Source organism: Rhodnius prolixus, unplaced genomic scaffold (genome assembly GCF_049639745.1).
Source record: "Rhodnius prolixus isolate KJV_2025 unplaced genomic scaffold, Rpr scaffold_6, whole genome shotgun sequence".
Taxonomy (NCBI): Eukaryota; Metazoa; Arthropoda; class Insecta; order Hemiptera; family Reduviidae; genus Rhodnius; species Rhodnius prolixus.
Window position 1 is genome coordinate 30,962,174 of NW_027411634.1, and position 5,636 is coordinate 30,967,809.

At 29.2% G+C, this 5,636-nt stretch overlaps 1 long non-coding RNA gene across 4 annotated transcripts; it reads left to right on the forward strand.

Annotated features, from left to right (window-relative positions):
- The first annotated feature begins 448 nt into the window (after window positions 1-448).
- On the forward strand, window positions 449-2,673 carry LOC141460221 (uncharacterized). 4 transcript variants are annotated; one of them, XR_012461797.1, is made up of 6 exons: window positions 449-962; window positions 1,061-1,207; window positions 1,295-1,327; window positions 1,413-1,548; window positions 2,253-2,463; window positions 2,615-2,673. It is a non-coding gene; the product is annotated as an uncharacterized lncRNA (long non-coding RNA). The 4 variants fall into 4 exon arrangements; XR_012461796.1 differs by having other exon boundaries at window positions 1,061-1,327; XR_012461798.1 differs by having other exon boundaries at window positions 1,301-1,548.
- The last annotated feature ends 2,963 nt before the right edge of the window (window positions 2,674-5,636 follow it).

Here is a 5,636-nt window from a genome sequence, read left to right on the forward strand (position 1 = left end):
CCAAAGTGCCGCCAAGTTAATGCTTTTTTTAGCACTTTAATTCCTTATATTTCTGAATGTGTGCATATTTTATTAGATTTTTTTTGTGGTTCTAGCTGGTGCTAGCTCTTTTCTACCTGTATACTAAGTCGCGGTTCGAAATTCAGTGTTTGCGGCAAATTCCTTTGATCTTTTGAATGGCCATATCTCCGTAATTATTAAAGTTAATGAATTTTTTTAAGTGGTGCAATGGAGTGCAAAGTGTACTTAACATAATGAAGTAAGTTTCAATCAAATCCGGCCAAATTTTTTTTGGCGGGAAAAAAACTTTAATTGCTTATTGTGGCTTTTCCTTGGCGAATTTAGATTTTTTTTTGGTGGTGCATAAGAGTGCAATGTGTTTCGAGCTCGGTGCAAAAGTTTTGTCTCAAAATTCAACCAAAGTGCCGCCAGGTTAATGGACCTACATTCTGAATCAAAAGTTGATATTTTGGTCTTGTTTTGAGAATGTTAAAGCTTTTTTTCCAGTTTGCAGAGCACTCCAGTGGTGACTTTTGGAAACTTAGATGTTTGCAATAACCTTCCACTTTTATCAATATTTAGTTGAGGCGTAATGTAGGTTATTATTTTTCGTTTCTTGGTTTTTTGATTTTTTGATATCATAGTAACAAAGCATCATTATTCCAATGTGATTCTGCAGGAGTGAAGAATTTTGTTGATGGCAAACCTTTCCTAGAAAAGTTTTATTATTATTAAAATATTTCTATTATTATTGGATGGATGCAGGGCATACAATATAAATAAACCACTGCTTCTAAAAGATCTGTGGCTTTTATTACAAATTTCTCTTCAGTGTTGAGTTTATATTTTTTCTGTTGCCAGAAAGATCTTTAAAATAAATCAATGATTTTCTTGTTAGTCTCTGGTTCTATTGTATCATTCATCATGAAATTTCGAGAGGTTTTAGTGGTTAACAATAAAAGGTAACAGAATCAATTTCAGAAACTCCTGATGGAGGCCTAGGAAGGAGGAATAATTAAAACAAAATATTTATTTTTTGAGAATCTTCTTAATTATTTAGGTTTTAGAGATCTTACTTTTGGTGTTTCACTACTATCTGTGGATGGGATGATTGCAAACCAGTGTGATCCATGTGTTGCTAGCTTTCCTTGCAAAGCTATAGCAATAATGAAAATTATATTCATGGGAAAACTTTTCTTGAAATAAGGTTTGTTTTATAATAATAATACTTAACGTTTTTGCTTTTGAAAATAAGTATAATATAAATTTTTATGTAAAACTTACTATTCGTAAGGTGTAGGTAACTACAGATCACAGATTTTTAGCGGTAAGAAATTATTTTTTAATTAAAAATGATTCTGCAAGACTATCAATTTAAGAATTGTAATTAAAATCAATCGATAATTTTGAAGGTGTGTGTGTGTTGAGTTATTGGTCAAAAAGAGCGAGAAAAATGGCATTGTAATATAAATTACTTTACGGAAGGATACGCAAGATTCAACTAATGACGAAAGTGGAAAGGGTTATGCAAGAGTGTATTCAAACTGGGTATGTAGTTATAAAATATTCAAATAATTAAAATTCCTATAGTATTCTACAGTTTAATTGCTTAGATTCGTAAATCTCAAAATTAATTGAAGAGCTTCGTCGCCTTCAAGATTTCATTATTATAAGGGTTGCGCTTGTTCCTTACAAGCAATAGTAATATTCATTGATACAAAATTGTACGGTACGAAATTAAAGCGGATTGTGGGGTGAAACTGATCACTGATTTGGTAGCTCACTAATCTGAATAGGATGTTCAGATATTTGCAATGTATCCGTTTTATGAGCCATAGAGAAAAGAAATACATTACATAAAGACACTTAACATGGTAGGCTCTTTTTACAAAATGATAAATCAAATATCAACTTGAAAATTCAAATAATTACGCAACAAAAAATAAGATTGATTTATTAAAGTAACTGTTAAAATAAATTTAAGTATGAAAAAAAAATTATCAGTATAAATAAAAATATAAATAAAATTAACTAAACCTATTAATAGCATTAAATAATTTATACAATTCAGTTTTAAATGTTGCTATCGTAGTACTATGGGTTAATGTTGGAGGTAAAGATTTCCATCATAAAGAGGACTGAATAAGCAATGAATTTTTGCAACGGTTCTGAATAGAGATATAAAGAATTAAGTATCAACTTCTGTGCTGTTTCTAAGAACTAATCTCATGAATATCAAATAAATATTACAGGTGTTTATTCCTGAAGAGCATTACAAGAAGTTACCTAGGAAATACTTGCTTCAGTACTTCACACATAGCCAACAAAGAAAGATGAAGTGAAGGGTAATATGTTCATGTCTTTTTTAATTCAAAATATAAAGGACGTAGAAATTATGAGACCTTGGCAATTTTAAATTCAGCTCTGCAGGTTATCATTATACATCAGCGAACAGTAATCAAGGTAAGGAAATATTGCTGCGACGAACTGTTTATGTAGTGAAATATACTGAATGTTTTAAATATATTTTATTTGGTACAACATTTTTGCAATATTTTAGAAAGGATTTTAACATGTTTAGTAAGTAAAGTAAAGTAATCGCCTATTTTTTCAGGCGGGGCTTAACGTCCAACTACCATTTACTAGGTGTCGTGGACGGAGGCAACTAGCAAACGTACTTTACTATTTCTCAGTTACCCATTAAATAAAATCCAAAGCCAAGAACGGGAATCGAACCCAGTACCAGAATGCATATTAGCTTTGCAGGTCTTTGCCTCTTAACCGCTCGGCTACCGTGGCGCCTTATTAACATGATTATTCCACGATGTGTTGTGATTGTGACACGTAAACGTTTTGCTGCTATTACGTATGCAATATGGTTCTGATCTGCAGTAATGTTTAAAATGGAACTAGTAGTTAACTATTGTTAACATATCTGGCTCTTACAACAATCAGGGTTTATATTTTAGAAATATTAAACATAATGTGGATGTTTTTATATGTAACTAGATTTGGTGTTGGAATATGTTGTAGTTCATATTAACCTCCTTATGTATCTGTTTTTGTCGATGAAGTCTTCCATCTTTTTGTAAATATTGTGTGAACTATATTAACATTAACTTTATAATCTGAACTGAGTTGCCTATGCCAACTTTGTTAATTCGTGATTATTGTCTTCTTTTGTGATTTAGGTTTTTTGTGGTTCAGTGTTCCTCATTGTTTGTTTAGTTCTATGTCTTCAGTTTAGTATGTATATTTTTGATAATTTCAGCCGCTAAATGTGATTCGCGTACTTTTTTATCATGAAGTAATTTTACTGCCATTCCTGCGTCGATCGTTAGATGCTCGATGTTTTTGATGTGGTTATTAGTTTTTACATGATATTAATATAAATTCTTTTTCTTGAATAAATGTGAAATGTTCAAACACAAATAAGAATGTGCTAGCTAGTTTTTTGATTATCATAAAATTATCTTATCAAGATTTTACTTATTTACGTACTTATTATTTGAATCACTTATTTATCATTATTTAATTAAAAAATAATAATTTCTTAGTATAAATGAAATGATTGTAATTCTGATTTTGCATAAATTCGTACCCTTCTCATAAGAAATACATATAACTCCAACTTTAAAATTTTTAGGTCATTTTTTACAGGCAAACTACATTTGTCATGTTATTATTTACAGTTTTTATTTTCATGAAGACATGAAGAAAGGTCACTTGAAAGTTTTGAGATTTTGTATGGGATGTTGGTTTAATTATTTATTTATTATTTATTAATAACTGTTTAGATACAAATGTATATCACAGTGAAATTTGACCCATTAAACAAAAAAATATATAAAATAAAACTGTATGGAAATGTCTTTGGGTCCGATATGTCCAAGTGTACCTAGGTCGTTATATGGCTTAGCCATCAGCGAACAATCCTCAAGTTATGTCTAAAGATAAACTCGAAGCCCAGTGTTGGTTTAATTAGTAATAGATATGAGTGTCCACAAAGAAATGAAACTGATGAAACAAAGCCGTGCGATAGATAGGTAGGGATGGCTGTGCAGAGTCTATAATCTGTAGTCAGAAGCGTTCTATTTTTATCCAGTGCTTTCCAAAACTTTGCCAAGAATGCTTAGCTTTCTTGTGGAAATGATTACCTCTATGGACCCTTCTTTACATCCAGCGGCACGCCGTTATTAGGTGATTCTCATCAATTCTATTCTGGGATATAAAGAAGTCAAGGTAAACAATCCCCTTGCCACTCTGCCTATGTGGGACTTTTCAGGTAATCTTATCTATTATTTCATACATTATCAATATTGCAACATAAACTAAAAGCTCCTTTTTCATAAATAATATTTCCCTTTTAATCGGAATATGTAATGTTTTAATTTGTGTAAAATTTGATTTGAAAAATTGGCGAATTCTGTAGCATTTTCAATCAAATAACTGCATTCTTTAGCCAGGTTAACCTTTTCGAAATTAATCATGCTGTATATGATCTATAATATGATATATTATAATTACAATTTTGTTAGAAAAAGTTAATGTTTAAACCATATAATAATGTCGTTATTTCACCCAATAGAAAGTAATGTATTTCTATTCTTGACAAGAATTCATTTAAATTAATCAAAAAATGTTGCAGTTCTTAAACATTTATTTAAATTTAATTTCAGTCCTGTACCTTTAATCATTGAGCAAAATTATTCATTCACCCAAATTAAACTTTTTTCAAAAATATTATTTTTTTTAATTGAACCATACTTTTATAACTTAAATTTCATGGAAAAAGGTTCAATTTTAGTCAAGAAAGGTAGCATTAGAGTGTTTCAAAATTAAAATTTGTCTTATAAACGAGTTGACATTGACATTTAACCTTGCTAATTCTAATTTTGGTTGAAGAAAAGAATAAAATTTGATTGGAATATTCAACGTTAAACTTAAATTCGTAGGTTGTGGCATTTTCTAAAATTGACTAAGAAAACTATTATTTTGAAATAAAACCTATTTTTCTCTGAATATTAATTTTGTTGTAAGTATTTAATTTGTTAGAAAAGTGGTAATTTTATAATATTATATAATACAAGTTTAGTAAAAAACTAAAATTACATCGTAGGAGTAGGTCAATTTCAAATAATATACTTTTTTTACTAAATTTACCATTTTTACAATGCGACGTGTTAATTCTAAAAAACTGATCATATCTGTTTACAAGATTTAAACTTGAACTTTTATTTTTTATCATTTAATTGATTTTTTTAATTCCTGTAAGATAAACGTTTCTCTTCAATAATGGTAGAGTTTTAATTGTAGTATCTTTATGTAGAACGCTTTATAATTCAAGATTAACTGTTATAAACACTTTATTTCATTCAATAATAATGCTTTTCAGATTGAAACAGCCAATACTGAGAGTACTTCCTGCAAAACTGTTCATCAAATGAAGTTAAAATGAAAAAGACGTGGAGATGACATCCTCCGAACGAAAATATAAAATAACTTATGAATCAACTACTAAAAAATATATTATTTAGTGGTATAATATGTAAGTTTATGTCACAATATAATTAATTATATGAAACTTTTACTTTTGTAAAGATAATGTATATCTTGGTTGAGAATAAAGAAAACAC